Source organism: Pleurodeles waltl, chromosome 5, assembly GCF_031143425.1.
Source record: "Pleurodeles waltl isolate 20211129_DDA chromosome 5, aPleWal1.hap1.20221129, whole genome shotgun sequence".
NCBI classification, from domain to species: Eukaryota; Metazoa; Chordata; class Amphibia; order Caudata; family Salamandridae; genus Pleurodeles; species Pleurodeles waltl.
In genome coordinates this window covers 1,353,919,697-1,353,942,756 of record NC_090444.1, presented here as the reverse complement: position 1 = coordinate 1,353,942,756, position 23,060 = coordinate 1,353,919,697, and positions in this window count along the sequence as shown.

Sequence of the window (23,060 nt, the reverse complement as noted above, 5' to 3'; positions counted from 1 at the left end):
ATGTAGAAGACTATTGCAAGAAGTAGATTTCCTGTACAGAACGCTTTGTATGGAGTTGTGTTGTATAAAGAACCTTATATCCAAAAAATCTATAGAGTCCTTGCTGTAGTGTAGACTGAGTTTAACATTGTAGGAATTGTCATTGAGAAAGGCATGATATTGGGTAAGCTTTTCGATAGACCCGTTCCATATCATAATAATATCATCAATGTACCTCCCCCAGAAGACAATAAATTCAGTCCAAGGGGAGGCACGTTTCCCCCAAGCATGTATTTTCTCAAACCATCCCATGAAGAGACAGGCGTAGGACGGAGCAAATTTAGAACCCATCGCCGTCCCCTGTATTTGTTGAAACCACTGGGTGTTATGTAAGAAATAATTCCTAGATAGAATGATATCGATCATTTCTAAAAGCATCTGATTATGGGAGAAGTGATCGACAGTACGAGTATTGAGATAAGAAGAATACATAAACATTCAGGGGATGCACAACCCAAAGAGAATCCAGCAATGGTAGTGTACTGATACAGTCCAATACAGTTGAAATGAAAACGATGAGAACTTCTTTCAGGTTGCCTTCCAAGAGCGTCTTTTATTGGTATCGAAGGCTTGTTATAGCATGCAGTTCATACAGAACATACAGCCAACGCGTTTCGCCCCATAAACTTGGGCTTCCTCAGGGCTGTAAATTAACACATAACCATAAGTGATAATAAAAAGATAATACAACAGGAATAATACAACACCGAAACGCACCATATTTACAAAAAGTTATTTTAAATACAAGGTAGCTGAGTAAAAACAGTTACAAATAGTACATCAAGGGATCCAGAATTGGGCCAAAGACTTGTAAATAGTTGAAGAGAGATGAAGGAAGAAGAACCGGCAAGGAACAGGTATAGAGTAAAGTGAGTACCAAAAAAAGTCCAAGAAGTACGACATGCAAACCATGTGGTAAAAACGGACAAAGAGGTGCACCAAAAAATATTAGAGATACAAACACAAAATATTTTGTGCTCCCAAAGATAAATACCACTCACAAAAATGCAAAAAATAAGATAAATTGAAAAATAAGTCAAAAGGAACATACCAAATTGGTATCCAAATACCGTAAAAGGATTTCAACAAAGTGTCAACATACGGAAGCATATAATGAGCCTAATAACAAAGAACAGAGAAACAATGGAATAATTATCTAAAAGTATGGTAAGAAATTGGAACCATAAGTGAAGAGCAAAATAATTTATATGGCGTGCAGTGTCCCCCAAATTTAGTTAAGCGGGACATGTAAAGCAATATCCTCAAAGAAAACAAAAAGAAAAAACGAAAAATGAATACAAGATCAAACGATACCTATTGTGAACGAAATGCCATGGTTCAGGACAAGCATATAGCATAAGGCCATTTAGTGCCCTTACCTGTATAGTATATCGAAAAGAAGTGAAGCGAATGGGCAGAGAGAGTATCCAGGGCCGGTAAGTATGTGAAGTAATGGGGCCCGGCCGTATGCCACCCCTTCCGACACAAGTGTGTGTTAAAAAAAACACATACTTTTTAGTAACTGCCAAGATGCCAAATGGTTTCTGAATACAGGTATAAAGACTATTCACATCCATGGTGACGAACAGTAGATCATCTGACCATGGAAAGTCCTCAAACTTGTTCAGGATATCTTTGCTGTCCTGAATAAATGATGGTAAATTGGAAACAAATTTCTGCAGGAAGAAATCCACAAATTCCGATAGTCTTTCTGTGGGGGAGTCAATCCCTGATATTATGGGTCTCCCTGGAGGGAAAATGCCTTCTTTGCGTATTTTAGGAAGGATGTATATACAGGGATATCTAGGACATTTTACTAATAAATATTTGTATTCATGGTCGGAAAGTAACCCCAGTTCGTGCCACCCCCATAGTTTGTTGTTAATATATTCAGTCAAGGCATGAATCGGGTTTCTAGTAAGGTATTTATAGCATGCAGTATCTGCCAGTTGTCGATCTATTTCCTGCATATAGTCACACTTATTCATGATGACTACATTCCCACCTTTATCTGCCTCACGGATTACAATCGATTGATCTTTTTTAAGGTTACCGAGGGCCTGACGTTCAAGTGTAGACAAATTGTCCTTGTGTTGCCAGTTAATTTTAAACGTACTGAGATATTCAACCAATTCAGATGAGACCTTCATCGAAAAAACATCAATTTTGTTATGTGTATTAGAAGGTATGAACTTGTACCGTAATTTGAAACCACTAGTGGTATTGGGATCCTCCTGAATTTGCAAATCAGCTCTAATGTCCTCGATACTAGTTCCACCATCATCTTGTAGAGACATCAAAAGTTGTATATCATACAAGTCAGATACTGATTCAACCAGTGTATGGGTACCCCTACTAGCCTGGTCCACAGGCTGGGGAATAGGAATGTCACGTCTAGAAAACCCTCCATGGTGGGAGGAAAAGAAGTTCTTCAATTTAAGTTGACGGGTGAATTTAAAAAGATCAACAAAAGTCTCAACATAGTCATTAGTCTGTGTGGGGCAGAATCCCAATCCTTTGCCCAATAAATTACATTCTATATTGCTCAAAGGACGGTCAGATAAATTAACTATAGTCAAGTCACCACCTGGTTCGCTTGTCAGGGGGGTAAAAGGTCCTAGTCCTTCTTGGAACGAGTACGGACCCCCAGTTTTTCTGAACCTTTTTCTCCACCGTCTGCCACCCCTTCTGGTCTTATTTCTCTCCGATTTATTTTTGTTCCAAGGCGTAGTCGCTCCATTTCGACAAAAAAATTATTAGAAGCACTGTGAGCGTTTTGCTTGGAAGGGCAACTTCCGGTAGAGGTGTTACTATCCAGGGATGACATAGAGCTACCACCTGAGAGATCAGTGCCACTTGAGAGACCATCTCTATTTTTCATGGTCTCAGATATCTTAACATTGTCAAACTTTTGGGCAAAGGTATAAATTCTGCCCAATTTATAGTCAAGGTCATCGCGTTTGACTTTACGTAGTTTTTTGTCACGAAGGTAGATTTGGTAGTCTTCCACTACCTTGTCCAAAATCTCAAAGTTCTTTTTTATCAAATCTTTTTGAGGGATTTCATCTATCTCTTTCTTCAGTATTTCTATATCTCCCTGTAATTTAGTAACCTTTTTGTCAGTATGCTTGATGAGAATACGCATCATATTGAATGATGCATTTTGCAAATTATCCTCCCATTCCTTAAGTGATTCGTCGTCTAAGTCCTCATAGGTTGGAAAAATCTATATTCTGAGGCCTCTCGGTATTTTGTTGTTATCTAGATATTTTTGTAGAGTAACCCCATCCCACCACCTAGCCAATTCCTGTTTTCTTAGTTTTTCCAATTTCTGAAATTTTATTTTTTAAACTGTCAGTCTGATGTGTCAATGTGCTTGATGAGACTGAACTAGTTTGATGTATGAATAGATCCCTTGCCAGTTCTTCACGGTTATCCCTAAAACGTGACATATTTTATTACGGTTAGGAGTGCGTGCTAGCCTTAACAATATAAAGTCAGAACAAGATGCAGCAGGCCTGGAGGGCACGCAACAATCCCTAGATAAACCTAGTAAGATACAATAGTTATTCGAAAGGTTGTGGTGTGCAACTACACCCGTGCACCTGCTGCAAAAACGAGCCCAAGGGACACAAAAGGCCGCCACATTGTGCTCCGCCATCTCTTTGTTTCTATTAACTAGTTATATCCCTATGAACACGACGCCTGCTACTACGCAGTCCGCCGTTCATTTCCACATTTTTTTTTTTTTTACGAAATGGACGAAGTTCTTGATGTTCCGCGTCCGCCTTTCCCTTATTTAAATGCTCTCACGTATGGGTTTTTTCAACACACACTTGTGTCGGAAGGGGCGGCATACGTCCAGGCCCCATTACTTCACATACTTACCGGCTCTGGATACTCTCTCTGCCCATTCGCTTAACTTCTTTTCGATATACTATACAGGTAAGGGCACTAAATGGCCTTATGCTATATGCTTGTCCTGAACCATGGCATTTCGTTCACGATAGGTATTGTTTGATCTTGTATTCATTTTTCGTTTTTTCTTTTTGTTTTCTTTGAGGATATTGCTTTACATGTCCCGCTTAACAAAATTTGGGGGACACTGCACGCCATATAATTTATTTTGCTCTTCACTTATGGTTCCAATTTCTTACCATACTTTTAGATAATTATTACATTGTTTCTCTGTTCTTTGTTATTAGGCTCATTGTATGCTTCCGTATGTTGACACTTTGTTGAAATCCTTTTACGGTATTTGGATACCAATTTGGTATGTTCCCTTTGACTTATTTTTCAATTTATCTTATTTTTTGCATTTTTGTGAGTGGTATTTATCTTTGGGAGCACAAAATATTTTGGCCCATATTTATACTTTTTATCGCGGCATTTGCGTCGGTTTTTTTACGCAAAATCGACGCAAACACACAAAACACAATTGTATTTTGTAAGTTTGCGCCGATTTTGCGTCAAAAAAACAACGCAAATGCGGCGCAAAAAAAATTATTAAATATGGGCCTTTGTGTTTGTATCTCTAATATTTTTTGGTGCACCTCTTTGTATGTTTTTACCACATGGTTTGCATGTCGTACTTTTTGGACTTTTTTTGGTACTCACTTTACTCTATACCTGTTCCTTGCCGGTTCTTCTTCCTTCGTCTCTCTTCAACTATTTACAAGTCTTTGGCCCAATTCTATTTTTACATTTCTGAACTTGTTTGTACTGGATCCCTTGATGTACTATTTGTAACAGTTTTTACTCAGCTACCTTGTATTTAAAATAACTTTTTGTAAATATGGCGCGTTTCGGTGTTGTATTATTCCTGTTGTATTATCTTTTTATTATCACTTATGGTTATATGTTAATTTACAGCCCTGAGGAAGCCCAAGTTTATGGGGCGAAACGCGTTGGCTGTCTGTTCTGTATGAACTGCATGCTATAACAAGCCTTCGATACCAATAAAAGAAGCTCTTGGAAGGCAACCTGAAAGAAGTTCTCATCGTTTTCATTTCAACTGTATTGGACTGTATCAGTACACTACCATTGCTGGATTCTCTTTGGGTTGTGCACCCCCTGAATGTTTAAGCAGAGTTATTTTAATTAACTAGATTAAAAAAACTAAAAGAAAAGAATGAACTAACTCAAAAGAAAAACTTACCTCAAGGAAAATATACGAATTTTGTACAACTTCAACAAGGGACATGGTGATGTTAAACTAACTGGTAGTAGATCTGACGTTAGACACAGCATGTGTAATACCAATAGAACTAGGTGCAAAGTAGTTTAGGGACTTTACTGGCATCTTTAGTTTTATTAGGATTGGCTGTATTATTACTCATACACTACACCTTACACAACAAAAGCTGTAGTAAATGAGATAAATCCAACACTTAAACCAGGCCTATATGAAGAATAACTAAAAGCATAATTTGTAGATTATATGAATGAAGATTATTCAATGAGTGTTTATTCTAGATTAGTTCAAGAGTACACTAAAGCTACAGAAGTTAAGGACTGTTATTTCTACCACCATATTCCTCTTTTTCATGTTATTTCATGTATTACCTTTATTAGTCCAGTAAATAGGCAACAACATTGTGAATAGTATTACTTAAACTTTGATATGGTACTTTCTAAGTAACACTAATGAAAAGCATGAATTTACACCCTCAAACTAAGTAAATGTAGACTTCCTGTAAACACTGTTAAAACACATGAGAAAAATCTCACTTACTTAATGAATTCACAGGAAAAAGCTTTTATTTTAATGCTAGAACAAAGAAATGGGAAATTTTAAAAATGTGCATGTAAGAAAGAGGTTGTTCAAAAGAATATATGATGACAAGAAAAGAATGAATTTAGAAAGAAAATGTCTATGCCTAAGCTTAAACTAGATTAAAAGGTGCAGAAGGAAACATGTGTGTTTAAGAGAAGAATAAGGTGAAGGAAGACACTAGTAGGAAATAATAATTGTGAGCATGTACTTGAATTGTCTAGAGGTACATGGAAAAAATTGCAAGAAGGTGACACTACAGTACCAGTGGTGTACTTTGTTTGTGGAGAGAATCTATATTTTAGATTGCCTGCTCATTGGGAGAGTATTTGATATTTAGACTCACTTTTTTCAAAGATGTATCACATATAGAGCTTAGATGCATTAACAATGGCACTAGCACACAAATATATACATGCAGTGTGAATGAACCGACACAGTTAGTTGGAGACATATTTGGAGCAATCATACCTGCTGTAGGGGTAGTCTTGAATGAAAATCAGAAAGCTCTCAACAGTAGTCAATAAGTTAGCAAATAGTATCTCTAGAGCTCTACTGGTAGAAAACACTGTGCTTGTAGCAGTTAGATCTAGGATTTTAGCAGAACTACTACTCCTTAGCTATCCTATTAGCCAAGAAAGGCAGAGTCTGCAAAATGCTGAAAATTGAGAATTGTTGTACTTATATCCCAGAAGAGAGAAGAAACATTGTAGAGTATGCAAAGGATATCTTTGATTTAAAACTTGATATTGAACCTTTAGAAACCACTAGTATAGTTCAAAGATTTGCAAAAAGATTTACCACAGTAGCTAGTTGGCTTAAGACAATGAGAGGAGGAATTCTCAAAACCACATCAGTTCCTGTATTAATAGTAGTAGCTTGCTTCCTTTCTCCATTAGCGATATACAAAGCAATACATTGATACTGAAAAAGAAAAGTGTTAGAGATATGAATAAAAGAATGGGGAGGGATTTGGAATTGAGTGATGAATTGAATAAAAAATATATAACATTGAAAATAGAGAGAAGTTGAAAAAGAAAAAACAAGACAATGATGAAAAAGATGAGAGTGAACTCTGACAAATAAATTTGTGAATACACAAATCAAACCATCAAAGAGGGGAGGTTGCTAGAGATTTTATTGAAAAATAAAATCCATTAACTAAATGACAAGTATGAGTGAAAACCTGGCTTCACCAGAAGCCGCATTTAAATGTGCACTTTCCTTTCTAAACTTTGCATGCCCATGTTTGTTCTACTTCCTAGATGTGCTAATTTTGACAAATTCTAACACACTTTAGTTAGCAAAAATGTTTCTCTCATAAACATTATATGGCCTATGCATGATGCAAACATCTTCAAAAACAAAGAAAGCTGTACTACTTTATTCTCTCCATCTGCCTGACATGTATTGGAATTCCAAAAACTTGGTAAACTAAACTGGAACTTTTTCTTTATGAATAGGCTTATAGTTGAAGATGTGGCCAAATGGATGAGATGGAATGAACATAAGCCTAAAACTCATACAAGTGTTTTGTGTTTTGGAGAGTGAAGTGAAGTGAATGAGAAAATAGGCCTCTGTGTCCAGACTTGTGATACAAGAAACATAGGCCCTCATTACAACCCTGGCAGTCGGCGGAGAAGCGGCGGTCTTACCGCCAACAGGCTGGCAGTAAAAAATTTTGAATTATGACCATGGCGGTTACCGCCATAGCCATCTGCCACTTCTCCGATCTGACCGCCAGGGCGGAGACCATCACTGGGCTAGAGACCTGGGTCTCCAGCCCGGCAGTCGTCACAAGACCGCCAGCGGTATCATGACCCGGCTGACCGCCATGGATTTTATGGGGTTTGGAACGCCCATGAAATCCATGGCGGTGAGCACTATCAGTGCCAGGGATTTCCTTCCCTGGCACTGATAGGGGTCTTCCCCACCCTGAGTCCTTCCCCTACACCCCCCACCACCCCTGCCACCCCCAAAGGTGGCAGGACCCCCCTCCCAACCCCTACCCCCAACATTACCTTACACATTCACACCTGACACGCACGCAGGCACCACCTACACACATACCCGCAGACACACCAACATACATGCCAACAGCCACACACACAGTCATACGCACACACCCACATTCAGACATACATGCACACATCCATACAGACATACATACAGACAGACACGCACTCATTTCCAAACACACAACACCCCCGCGTGCATACACGCACTCACACATCCCCTCTACATACACACCTCCATGCACGCACACAATACACAACACCCTCCCGCCCCCCTCCCCTAACAGACGATCAACTTACCTGGTCCGTTGATCCTCCGGGAGGGGACGGGATCCATGGGGGCTGCTCCGCCGCCACCACACCGTCAACAGAACACCGCCACGCCAAATCACAGAACGTGATTCGGTGGGCGGTGTTCTGTTGATGTGGCGGTGGAGGTGGAGCAACCTCCACTTCCCCGCCGCCCGCCAGTATGGCTGCTGGCGGCTCTCGATCCAAAAAAGGACGGAGGGCTGCCAGCAGTCATAATACGCTGAGCGGAAAACCGCCACCACTGGCGGTCTTCAGCACGGCGGTCCCTCAGCGGTCTTGTCAAAAGACCGCCGAGGTCGAAATGACTCCCATAATGAGCTTCATGTTTAGACTGTTCATTGTGTAAATCAATGACCTAAACAGAAACTGTACCATTCTCATGAAATCATAGATCCTGATTGGCTGTCTAATATCTTGAAAGAAACAACTTTGCTAAAAAGTATTTTTCATATTTGTTCCCAGGGAAAAAACAGTTATTAGCAGACTCCTTCTCAGACCCAAACTCTTTCTCTCTCTGTACCCTTGAAACAGTCAGATATTTCCTGACTAGACTATTCTCTATTAGAAGTCTGTTATGAGTACTGATAACTTTGCAGACTAGACTGCTAATAGATCTTGTTTTTTTTTTGCTATTCGCTGACTAAATTGTTTTACTTTACTGAGTTAGAATATTAGAATGGGGATAAATTGTGGGACACGCTCTAACCTACATTTTGTAAACATTAATTGATTAATAAAGAGAAACCTATAGCTTATTATAAAATAAAGCTTTTAAAACTTCAACAAAAATTCTCATTATTGACTCCTGAATTAATGTTGAATGTAGTATCAATGTAGAATTGCAGCTTGCCCCTGCAACCTATTCCCAAGATCCCCTCTCGAGTCCTTAGAGGTGCAGAGTATTTTATAATTTTAGAATTCTCTGCTCCACCAAAACGTTGGTAGCAGAGGTAAGGTTAGTATGCTTAGTGAAATAGGCTGCAATAATTAAAGATACCCAAATTTAAGTAAAGTTTAAGTGCCCAGAACCCAACTGCGAAGACTAATGAAGTGCAGTTTTGGAAGCTTTGCAGATTGTGGTTGAAGGATTAATGAAATCAATGAGAGTGAGTGTAAATAGGGTTGATGTGTTGAATTGTGCATATTGTGATTTGTGATTTATATTAAAAATATTTTTCTGATGTTTTTGATTCATAATCGCTATGGTTTATGTTTTATGTTCTCTGTCAAAGAGATAAATAGGTTATAGGACTAAGAAGCAGTCTAAGATCCTGGGATAGAAATAAAGCTGTACAGAAAAAAATAAGATATTCCTGTCTGCTACAAATAATGTAAGTTGTGAGATGTCGCCGACTTTGCACACAGATATGGATGTGATAATCTGTAGTGATTGTACTCATTTTCAATTAGTCCTTGTAACATCTGATGCACAAAGGTGACACAACAATGATTAGGTGATTTTCCACAGGTCGAAAACATAATTTTAGGATTCTCTGCTCCACCACCATCACAAAAAATATCATCATTAATCCACAGCCAGGAGTACCAATGGAGGGTAACATCATGCTAAGGATGCTGCCCATCATACAAGAATCATCATTATTATGCCAGGACAAGCATTATGCTAGGGGTGGGCAGAGAGTATCAACATGCCATGTGTGCCAGCAATGTGTCAAGAGTTATCCCAGATATGCCAGGGCCTGCAGTAACTATGATGAGCACCATGATGCCATGGATGTCTGTAATTTGATCAAAGTTGCCACCATTAGGCCAGGGCAAGCATCTTAACAAGGCTGAGCACTCTAATTGATGTGACTGTAAATAGTGCCTTGCACTTACACACACAGCACACAGAAAATGCAGCCATCAGAAAAAGCAACATGTTCTCTTGTACATATGTACAAAATTGAAGGTGTTTCTTTTTAAATGCATTCCTTTTGCTTGTGCCCCAAATGTTGCTTTGATGGTCTCACAGATCCATCACCTGTAAAGGACTCTGCACTGAGAATGTCTGGTAATCCACCACCTTGTCTGCACAAGGGAAGGGTGACTCCTCCTAGTAGCTATGGTTCCACTCCGCACTAATAGTATCTGTGAAAGGTGTCAAGTGTCCACCTAAGTGGGTCCCAAATATGAGGAAAAAACACAAAGAGTAAAAACCGTCTGTTAGACCTGTCAACCTTAGATTTGTCTTCGCCAAACCTTTCGCTTCCACATCTCCTTTTTGTGCAGAACTCATTGTGGTTGGCCTTTAGGACTTTGTTCACTTTACTACTGCTAACCAGTGCTAAAGTGCTTGTGCTCTGCCCCATAAACATGGTTGAGTTGGCTTATACCCAATTGGCACATTTAATTTACTTTAAGTCCTTAGGAAAGTGTACGCCATGTACAGGTCCTGTAAATTAAATGTAACTGGTGGGCCTGCAGCACTGATTGTGCCATCCATGTAAGCCTATCATTGCAGCCTGTGTGCAGTTTCAAACTGTCATTCCAACCTGACAAACTAAATCTTTTGCCAGGCCCAAACCTTTCTTTTAATACAGTTATTTCATCCCTTGTGTAGACCCTGAACAGTGCAGAGGGCAGGCTGCAGTGTATTTAAAAGTTTGGACGTGCACTTTTAAGTTTTACACATCCTGGTGATGAAAAACTCACTACTGCAAGGCCTACGGCTCCTACAGGATAACAATGAGTTTCTTTATTACCCAAGGGTAGGTCGCTCCCCCTGCCGCTGCAGCTCCTCCAGCTCCTCCAGGTTCCTGAGTTCCTGAGACCCACCTCACAGTAAGTACCCCCCACCTCCCAGCCCCTCGCCCTGCCCCGCGCTACTCACCCTCTCTCCTGCTTCTTTACCTCCTCTCTGTCTCTTCCTCCTCGCTCCTCCTCTGCAATATTCTTCTGTACTCTTCTTTTCCCCGTCTTCTCTCTTCTTCTGTGTGCTCCTCAGCCTCTCCTTTCGCCTCTCTTCTTCCTCATCTTGTTCTGTGGTCTTCTGCCTTCTGCTCTTCGTCTTCTGTATCTTCTTTGGTGATCTTCTGTTCGTCTGCTCTTCTGCTTCTTCATCCCCTGCATCTTCCTCTGTGTTCTTCGGTCCTTCTGTGTTCTTCACTTCTGTTCTTCTGTGTTCTTCTGGTCTTCTGTGTTCTTCTCTTCTGTTCTTCTGTGTTCTTCTGGTCTTCTGTTCTTCGGTTTTTCTCCGACTTCTGTCTCTTCCCGCCCCTGTCTCTGCCCTCCTGCTCCTGCCTCACCCCCCCTCACTCGCCTCCCCCTCACTATCACCCCTATCTACCCTTTCGCTACCTGCCTCCCTCACTCCTCTACCTATCCTTCCATCTAACTACCTCACTCACCCCCTCCTCCTATCTACCTATTTTTCTATCTCTCCACCTATTTCTCCATCTATCTATTTCCCTATCTCTCCCCCCGGTCCCGACACCCCCTCTGTTACCTATCTTCCTATCCTCTCACTCTACCTCTCACCCTCACCCACCTCTACCACCCCCCTCCCCTATCTTCTCAACCCTACTCCTATCTATCTCCCTATTCGCCTAAAACTCTAACACTCACCCCCCTCCACCCTTAAACCCCCCTCCCCCAGCTCTTCTCACTCTACCTGTCCCCCCCTCCCTCGCGCTTTCCCGCCGCGAATTCCAGCACGCCCCCGCCCCCCAGCTCCCATTCGCCCCCAGCTGACCCCTCCCCCACCCCCCTCCCTCTTATGGCGCCCGCTGCGCGACAGTGGTAGCGACCCTTGACCCAAGGGTAGGTCGCTCCCCCTGCCGCTGCAGCTCCTCCAGCTCCTCCAGGTTCCTGAGTTCCTGACACCCACCTCACAGTAAGTACCCCCCACCTCCCAGCCCCTCGCCCTGCCCCGCGCTACTCACCCTCTCTCCTGCTCCTGCTTCTTTACCTCCTCTCTGTCTCTTCCTCCTCGCTCCTCCTCTGCAATCTTCTTCTGTACTCTTCTTTTCCCCATCTTCTCTCTTCTTCTGTGTGCTCCTCAGCCTCTCCTGTCGCCTCTCTTCTTCCTCATCTTGTTCTGTGGTCTTCTGCCTTCTGCTCTTCGTCTTCTGTATCTTCTTTGGTGATCTTCTGTTTGTCTGCTCTTCTGCTTCTTCGTCCCCTGCATCTTCCTCTGTGTTCTTCGGTTCTTCTGTGTTCTTCTCTTCTGTTCTTCTGTGTTCTTCTGGTCTTCTGTGTTCTTCTCTTCTGTTCTCCTGTGTTCTTCTGGTCTTCTGTTCTTCGGTTTTTCTCCGACTTCTGTCTCTTCCCGCCCCTGTCTCTGCTCTCCTGCTCCTGCCTCACCCCCCCCTCACTCGCCTCCCCCTCACTATCACCCCTATCTACCCTTTCGCTACCTGCCTCCCTCACTCCTCTACCTATCCCTCCATCTAACTACCTCACTCACCCCCTCCTCCTATCTACCTATTTTTCTATCTCTCCACCTATTTCTCCATCTATCTATTTCCCTATCTCTCCCCCCGGTCCCGACACCCCCTCTGTTACCTATCTTCCTATCCTCTCACTCTACCTCTCACCCTCACCCACCTCTACCACCCCCCCCAATCTTCTCAACCCTACTCCTATCTATCTCCCTATTCGCCTAAAACTCTAACACTCACCCCCCTCCACCTTTAAACCCCCCTTCCCCAGCTCTTCTCACTCTACCTGTCCCCCCCTCCCTCGTGCTTTCCTGCCGCAACCTCCTGCACGCCCCGCCCCCCAGCTCCCATTCGCCCCCAGCTGACCCCTCCCCCCCTCCTCCCTCTTATGGCGGGCGGGCGAACGCAGCAGGCGCGCCAGAGGCAAGCCCGTCTGTGCCCGTCCGCGCCTGGCCCGCGCCCAGCGCCACGACCCCTGGTCCCCAGCTCTCCCGTACCCCGCTGACCCGCTACGACCCCACCACCCTCCACGCCCTCAACCCCGGGCGCTCCAACACCTGCTTCCAAGCCCACCCCAAACGCACCCATGGACCCTTCGCCTGTAACTCCTGCAAACGCATCTTCCACCACGCAACTACCACGACCACCAGCCCACGCGCCATCAACCACCTCAAATGCATCCTGGTCAACGCTCGCTCTGTCCACAAACACGCCGTTGAACTCTGGGACCTTCTGGACTCCACAGCTCCGAACGTCGCCTTCATCACGGAAACCTGGATGAACGCCTCATCAGCTCCAGACATCGCCACTGCCATCCCAGAAGGCTACAAGATCTCCAGAAAAGACCGCACCAACCAAGTAGGAGGAGGTATCGCCATCGTCTTGAAAGACTCCATCAGCGTCACCACCTCCACCGAATACACCCCTCTCGCCGCTGAACATCTGCATTTTCAGATTCACACCGACCCCAGGACCACCCTCAGAGGATCCCTCGTCTACCGTCCCCCCGGACCGCGCGCCCCTTTCAGCGACACCATCGCCGACTTCATCTCCCCGCACGCCCTCGCCTCACCGGATTACATCCTCCTAGGCGACCTCAACTTCCATCTGGAACAGAACAACGACCCCAACACCACGGCCCTGCTCGACAACCTCGCCAACCTCGGCCTCAAGCAACTGGTGAACACCGCCACCCACATCGCCGGACACACGCTTGACCCTATCTTCTCCGCCAGCAAACACATCTTTTTCAGCCACACCTCCGCTCTACACTGAACCGACCACAGCTGTGTCCACTTCACATTCCAACGCGAGACCCGCCACCTCCGCACTCAACCCATCCCTCGTCGACAGTGGAACAAGATCCCCGAAGAGCAACTCTTCTCCGCACTCGCCGCCAACCAACCCACCCTCACCACTGACCCCAACGACGCAGCCCTCAGCCTCACGAACTGGATCTCCAACTGCGCAGACAACCTTGCTCCCCTCAAACGCACGCATCGACAGGCGAACACCAAAAAACCTCTCTGGTTCTCTGACACCCGCAAAGAATCAAAGAAAACTTGTCGCGCCCTCGAGAAGGCCTGGCGCAAGGACCACACTGCTGACAACATGACCTCCCTCAAGAACGCTACCCGCGAACATCACCACCTGATCCACGCTGCCAAAAGGAACTTTTTCACCGACAGACTGGACAAAAACAGCCACAACAGCAGAGAACTTTTTAGCATCGTCAAGGAGTTCTCCAACCCCAATGCAACGCCGTCACGCCCTCACAGGATTTGTGTGAATCCCTCGCCACCTTCTTCCATCGCAAGATCAGCGTCCTCCACGACAGCTTCGGACACCAGACCCAACCAAGCATCACCGAACCCGCACCCCCGGCCATCACCCTCAACGACTGGACCCACATCAACACTAAAGAAACCAAATCCATCATGAACTCTATCCACTCCGGCACCCCTTCGGACCCCTGCCCTCACTCCATCTTTAATAAAGCCGACGACATCATCGCCCCGCACCTCCAGGCCGTCATCAACTCTTCTTTTTCTTCTGCTACCTTCCCCGAATGCTGGAAACACGCCGAAGTCAATGCCCTACTAAAGAAACCTACGGCTGACCCGAGCGACCTGAAAAACTTCCGCCCCATCTCTCTCCTGCCCTTCCCAGCCAAGGTAATAGAGAAGACCGTCAGCAAACAGCTGACCACCTTCCTGGAAAACAACAACCTGCTCGACCCTTCACAAACCGGATTCCGAACCAACCACAGCACGGAAACCACCCTCATCTCAGTCACAGACGACATCAGAACCCTGATGGACAACGGCGAAACAGTCGCCCTCATCCTCCTCGACCTCTCGGCTGCCTTCGACACCGTCTGTCACCGCACCCTAATCACCCGCCTCCGCTCCACCGGGATCCAAGGCCAGGCTCTGGACTGGATCGCCTCCTTCCTCTCAAACCGTTCCCAAAGAGTTTACCTCCCACCGTTTCGCTCAGACCCCACCGAGATCATCTGCGGCGTACCTCAAGGCTCATCGCTCAGCCCGACACTCTTCAATGTCTACATGAGCCCCCTCGCTGACATCGTACGCAAGCACGACATCATCATCACCTCCTACGCCGACGACACCCAATTTATACTCTCCCTCACCAAGGACCCCGCCAGCGCCAAGACCAACCTACAAGAGGGTATGAAGGACGTCGCAGACTGGATAAGGCTCAGCCGCCTAAAGCTGAACTCTGACAAAACGGAAGTCCTCATCCTCGGCAACACCCCATCCGCTTGGGACGACTCCTGGTGGCCCACGGCCCTCGGCACCGCACCGACCCCCGCAAACCACGCCCGCAACCTCAGCTTCATCTTGGACATTCTTCTCACCATGACCAAGCAAATCAACGCCGTGTCCTCCGCCTGCTTCCTCACCCTCCGCATGCTCCGCAAGATCTTCCGCTGGATCCCCGCAGACACTAGAAAAACTGTGACCCACGCCCTCGTCACGAGCCGCCTGGACTACGGCAACACCCTCTACGCTGGGCCCACCGCCAAACTCCAAAAACGCCCTGCAACGCATTCAAAACGCCTCGGCCCGCCTCATCCTTGACGTACCCCGCAACAGCCACATCTCCGCACACCTGAGACACCTGCATTGGCTCCCAGTCAGCAAAAGTATCACCTTTCGACTTCTCACCCACGCACACAAAGCCCTCCACAACAAGGGACCGGAATACCTCAACCGACGCCTCAGCTTCTACGTCCCCACCCGCCACCTCCGTTCCTCTGGCCTCGCGCTCGCTGCCGTCCCTCGCATCCGCCGCTCCACGGCGGGTGGGAGGTCTTTCTCCTTCCTGGCAGCCAAGACCTGGAACTCCCTCCCCACCAGCCTCAGGACCACCCAGGACCACTCCGCATTCCGGAGACTCCTAAAAACCTGGCTTTTCGAGCAGCAGAAACCCCCCCCCTTTCCCCTAGCACCTTGAGACCCACACGGGTGAGTAGCGCGCTTTATAAATGTTAATGATTGATTGATTGATAATGTTAGATATGTAGTCATCATTCTGAAAACAGTTTATCAGAACATATAAAAAAAATTGCCCTAACTATTTGGTGCTGCAGTCTATCACTGGGTCACATGACTAGGTGTATCTGGAAGTCAATCCTTGTGTATTGCTCCGAGACATCGAGACAAAGGGAAGATAGGTGTTAGCATGGTGGGTCATTCTGACTCAGCTGTCACCTTCCACACTTGCACATCACAAAGGCACTGTTTGAAGACACTCACAAAATAATTTGTCATTAGTCTTTTGTGACATCAGACAATCTGGTGCTAGGGCAGGGAGGAAGGGGATGTCTGACACCTCATAGGGTGGAAACCTCAAGAAGCTTCTTCTACTTAATAGTGGGTATCAGGTATGAATATTGGACCCTCAGACCCAACTCTTCAGTATACATCTGGACCTGTGGAACACTCAGAAGAAGGTCTGCTGTGCTGCTTTGCTGCAAGAAGGATTGCCAATTTGCTGCCCTGCTTCCTGCTGCCCCCTTGCCTGAGTAAGAAAGACTGGGCCTGCATCTTGGACCCAGCACCACCAGAGTGACTACAAGGGCTAGTTGGCTGGCATCCTGATCAGGGTCTCATGCACAATACAGGCTCCCACAACCTTGAGTCCACCACCTGGACTCTGCCAGCTGTGAGTCCTGCCCTCCAAAGTGGTACTGCCCCAGTCCTGGACTCTTGGAAGTGGGCCGAAGATGCTGTGCCACCCCAGCTGTGGTGCCAGGAGAACTGACACATCGCCTTGCAAGACTCAACCTCATTGCAGGACTTTGCATCGCAGCCCTGCAGCTCATCAGAGGCCGATGCATGACATTTCTTCACAAAAGGACCTTGCATTGCTACGCAGCTCATCGGAAGGCAGCTGCGCGTTGTATCTCCATGCAAGGCCCTCGCATCGCATACCAGAATTCACCTGAACTGCTGCTGAGTGACTCATCTACACACAAGGACCTTGCATCACAGCTTACCAGAACCGCTGATGTATGATGCAAGGACCTGACATCACCTCTGCTGCACGACTCATGTGCGACACATCTTCAACACAGGACTTCACATTGCTCTGTAAACAGGATTTAAGGTACTTTGTGGAGCTGCTCTCTCTGTCTAACGTGACCAGATAACCATAGTTGGCATTTTGTGCTTTTTGGTGCTGTTTTGACTTAAAGCTTTAAAACCTGTGGTTCTACTAATTGGATTTGTGTTGTTTTGTTCTTACATTAGTTATGCCCTTTTTCTCTATGTTTCTAAACTGGTGTGAGATTGTCTTCGGTTGTGTTTCACTTTACTGCTGTTTAAATTGCTTCATGAACATTTTACACATTGCCTCTAAGTTAAGCCTTACTGCTCTGTGTCAAGCTACAAGAGGGTTAAGCACAGGTTTATTTGGGGTTTGCTTGAGACTTCACACTGACAAAGACTTTGATTATCTGCCTGAGGAGGGTTTCACCTCCTCAAACAATAGTCCAATTTCTTACAGACTTCTTGGCTATATAGTAGCTCTGAAGATTAAAACTTCTTGTCATTTTTGTAGCTCCAAAGATTAACATAGAGATAAATTACAAGGCACCAAGCTCCCAATGAAATTAGGGAGAATGAAGAGCCAAGCTTGAAGAATTCAGAAGACATTCATCAGTTTCCTGCTTTAAAGGATCACAAATCAGGGTTTTGAGAAGTCAGATGGATGGCAGCTGATGGTCTCTCACTATGGTATCTGCAGAACCTACAGCATTAGAGGAATGTGGGTGGTGCTCTGGCACTGAATAATGTCTTCTTCCTTGACAGCTGTATGTAGAGCACAGCTCAGCCACATCAACAGTCAGAAATCAGTGTGATTAGTTCCTGTAGGAGCATGCCTGATATTTTTTCATGTCAATAAATGGGGAAGGGCGATATCAAGATTCATTGTGGTGGATGGTAATATGTAATGTATTTCTTGCAATGATATTGGTAATGGAGAGGAGGGTTGCAGAGTGCTGGTTGGAGGTTGTAGGGAATGAGGAAGGGCTTTGTTTCTATGACTCTTCAATGACATCTTTCCAATTGCACACTGTGAAAATGAAATCTGCTTACAGTGGTACATTTCTGTGGGCTATAAACAATATGTAATTGTAAATGGGTGACTATCAGTAATAGGCAGATATTCAGCTCTGGTTTTCAAGCCAGAGCATACAAAACTAGAGCCTCGCTCCTGCTGTCTATTTGAAGTCATTTGGAATCCCTACTAAAAATCATTGATTGACACTTACCTTTCTATATTTCTAAATGTTAAGCATTGCTTCTATTGGAAGCCATTGGTGAATAACCGGATTGAAATCTGGCTATTCACTGCTATGATATAAAAAAATGGGAACTGTTTTTCACACTTTTGCGAGGTCACCAGGGACATTGCATAGTTCCCCTCTTTTCTGCTGCTTTGCCCAGATCTTTCAAGTGAGATGGTGAAATGGCGACTGGCTAGGTCACTCGCCTTCTACTGCAACAGGTCTTCTCAAACCTGAGGGAGGTGGAAGTATGCAAACAGCATGCTGCCTGCACCAACTGCAATTTTTCCTTGTCAGTGTGGGTCTCTGTAGACCTGTGATCACCCTGAAGAAAATTATCTGATGTATAGCAGCCCTCACAGAGCTGCTGCCAGAACAGTGCAGGCTCACCATTTCAGTGTGAGAACAGAGGGCATAGTTTGAGAAGTGATGTAGAGAAACAGCACAGATGGTAAGTAATTGATGACAGGAGGCCAGGTATTTTTAAATATTTGTTAGGGGGAGGGTACACATATAGGTTGGTAGAGGTGGATGGTAGGAGGCCAGGTATTTTATTTTTAAATTTGGGTAGGGTGGTATTGGTAAATGTCAAGACAGTTAGGACTATGATCAGGGAATTCATCAGGGGACTTAGAGAAAACAGAGTGTGAGAGAGCAGACCAAACATGGTTCTGGACAGCTTCAAAACAAGAGTGGACTGACATCAAAAAGGTTCAGAGAGGAACTGACTTCAATTCCAAAGTTCTTCACTAATTAAAATAACCAAAATCCATTTGATTGGTCCCTAAGGTGGGCAAACTCTGCGCATTGATTTCAGCATCCAGTCATTGTAGACGATACCACCAAGTTCTGTTACATACAGGATTTCTCTGAGCAATAGTCCATTGTTTCTACTATGACTTAATACAGTTCCACCAAAATATTACATTTTCTAATAATGTTACTAACAGTTCCTTTCCCATGGCACACAATAAACTAAGCTAATATTTTTTCACATAAGCTTCATGAATCTTCCTGTGCAACTCAGCAGCTAGAACAAATATTGTTACAATAGCTAAACTTGAAACAGAACATTCAACATCACATTTGCTGCCTAAGAAAAAGAATGCAGACCAAAGGGGAAAATAAGCAAATACTTTTTCCATTGCTGCTTGCAAAATGAACAGTCATGTTAAGAAATCCTAATGCACATTAATACAATTAATACATTAACAAAACCTATTGTGCAAATGAAATTCAAATTAAATATGCAAAACAAATTATTTTATTAAACATTATTCATATTATGTCAGAGCAATTTTTAAACACATGATTTATAATGAAATCAATGTATTTATTTGCTTATTCAAAAGACATTTTATTTCTACTGTTTCTACATAAAATAATACTCATGTTAATCTTCATCGTTGATTCACACATTTATGATTGCACACTTTTTTCATGTTAAACATGGTGTCAGAAAAACGAAAGGTAGGTACAAATGCCCACCACATTTCTATGTTATTTTTCTGTTAGGCTCTGAAACTGTGTGTTTATTAGCTGTCGTATCCCACGTCTGTGCCACCAATTTATTAGTAAAACGTGATCTCCCTCACTGTTTTGCCTCTGTGAAGGAGCATAAATGAATACAAATTATAGATGGGAAAGAAGTGTATAATATGACTATTTTTCACTTAGGGGTTCGAAGTGACATGATAGACAACTCGAGATTAATGCTTGTTGTCTATTTGATGTCACTCAGGGCCCATCAATAAAAAAAGTCTGTTATTCACAGTTAGTCATCTATAATTCTGTATGCCTTCTGCAGAACATAGACCAACAGCAGGACGCCAATCTAGCCTATTTCGAGTCCTCAGTGTAGGAAACCTGTATAACATTCCACATAATATAAAGTGACATGCAGTATCCCAATGACAAACCTGGCTTGTCACAGGTTCATAAACTGATGCTATGCTCTTGGACACAAATCTGGTTCCTACGACTAACAATAGTTGTCCTCTATATTTTCAAGAAGACAAATATTTAGCACGCATGCGAGACATGGGAGAGGAGGGACGAAGGCTTGAGATTAAAGGCACACTCAGCACAGACTGTATGAAAATTAGATAGGAGGCTAAGTAATATCCAGCCAGAGATTTGAGTAAAGTATCCTTTATAAGACATGTTGGCTGGTGCGCTGCACTAATAGCGATTCGATTTGCTTCAATTGTTCTCATAGTCTCAGCCTCGTGTGTTTTTATTAGTTGAAGGTGTTACTCAGCACAGAAATGCCAAATAGTGTAATTAAATCTATCCAAATGGGAGAGGGAACATGAACATGTATAAGGCCTAAGGACCAGATGTAATTGGAGCAACATTACAGACAGAGCGCGCACAATGATGGCTTGAAAATATGAAAATGGTTCTTTACAATTCAAAGTAAAGAATACATATGCTGCAGTGGCTGCAGCAATTTATTACCTGCGAAATGTTGATAAAGACAGGGAAACTGGTGAAGTTGGACTCTACAAGTTGACTGTAATGATGTTAGGTATTTACTGCTCTCAGTAAATTTAATTCTAAAATCGGTATACAAAGGCATGTAGCGCTATCCAGACGTTTTATTCTCTTAAAACAGGAAGCACTAATAGTTTAAATGCTCAATACACTGTGTCAATATACTGAAAATACACAGTCGGTACATAGGGAGCAGTAAAAATAGCAATTTCCTCAGTTGCATGAAAGAAATGGAAGGTTTGTCTGTTTTTCTTTGTGTTAGTCTTTTCTTGCAAGGAAGTAAGAAATCTTCTGCAAATCTATTCTTAAGATGCCCAAAATTAGATAGCCACATTAAGTAGTGTGGAATATTTTCAAAAAGTGCCCTGCTGCGGTTATTAGCTTTGGGAAACAAGCTAAATGAGAATATAGGATATGAAATTTTTCGGCAAATATTATGGTGCCATTTTTAGGTCTGGCTTCATGCCACCTTTACTATCGGAACGTTATTACGATCTATACTGACAGCGCAAAAGGTTAGCACTTTAAACCATTATTACTTTAAGAGTAATTCTTATATTATTAGCATCAGTCATTATAAGTGTCATTCGTAACTATGGACATCTGCATTAGACTTGCATAGGGTTATGATTTTACTGGTTCTGCAGGCTGACAAGTCTGTGGTACTAGAAGACGATGCCGCACTGCAATTGAGCAGTTTATTTTGAAAAATTGTTTGGTTACTAATTCAGAGGACATACGAACATTCTAGCAAATCATTAGTGGTAAAAATATAGGTAGTACGAATAAGGAAAAGCAAAATCTTTCATGTAGGCAAGACAGCAATTCTTACGTATTTATTGATTCTATATCACTTTATTTGAATATTATGGCTCATAGAGCTCATCTGGTTCACCCCTCCATAAAAACAATGCCCACTATATCAACGGGAAGCCGAGACATTGATTAGTATACTGCTTTTGTTCTGAGAACTGATAGAGTCTAGGTCAATCTTTTTAATACCTTAGACAATGACTTACATACTAATTCTACCATAAGCGTTTTCATATGGGGAATGATAAAAGGGACTGTGGGTCAGTAGCAAAATATTAAGAGCAAGTGCTAAAGGTTGAACCCCTGCCTGTAACTATGAACTAGAGGCTTTCACAATGGGGTCTCTAAACGACAAATGGCATATCATAAGTCATTCATGTTCTAGTTTGTCACACTGTCATTTGTCCTAAGTCTTACTAAATGCGGGAGGGTCGTAACCAATAAAATTATAGCTTTTGGAAATCTCAGGGAAGGTCACAGTATTTGGAGACTTCTTTTCTGTTCTGGGGAAAGTCTTTACTTGGGCGATTGTCCGAAGTCTGCTATAATCAATTTGTTTTTATTCTTTTTATAGTGGAAGGCTGTCAGATGAGAAGGTAGTGAAGGCAAGCATCACCGTTATGTTCGCAGTTTTAGCTCAGTTTATGTGTGTATCTTTTTATTTTCAAATTTTTTTTAGTTACATGATTTGTCTACCTCAGGGCGAATAAAAATAACAACCTCAGTTTGTATGTGCTAGGCATGACTGTAATTGAGAATTGATTAAATTCTTTGGCATCATCCACCTACGCCTGAGGGTTGGAATGGGTGGGAATAATATGGAATCTCAATATAATGTAGATTTGGGCCCTTGTCCCTCAGGGACTCAGCAATAATAAGAAAGAAAATGATTATACACTCAGTGAATAAATGCATTCAAATGAATAGTTTTTAATATGACAACAAACAATAAATGGTTCCTGGTTTTAGCTGCCATTGTATGTAATGTGTTTTTAATCTCACTGCTCCTCTGTTTGCAGGTTATGATCTGTTGGAGGATGATTGTTTGATGATGATTTAATTGGATGCATTAATGGATCGAATATGTGGGACTGAATTGTCAGATAATTGTGTGTATCTTGCTGATTGATATAATTTGCCTACTCGAGCTTGACTTCTACACACTTGTTTGATTTGTAGCTTCCTTATATCCTGCTGTGATTCAAATTGGGCATGGGCTTGATGGCTTTTTATTTGCATTTTGCTGCTACAAATGTAGGACTAAAATATCTAAAACCTGAATTGTCTAAAATGGAGTACAGGCCCACTTGGGCTGAGTAGATGAACTCATGTCTTCCTATCTGTTGGACCTCACAACAGCTAGGGCTTCATTATGAGTCTGGCAGACTCGCGGTGGCAGTCGGACCGCTGCG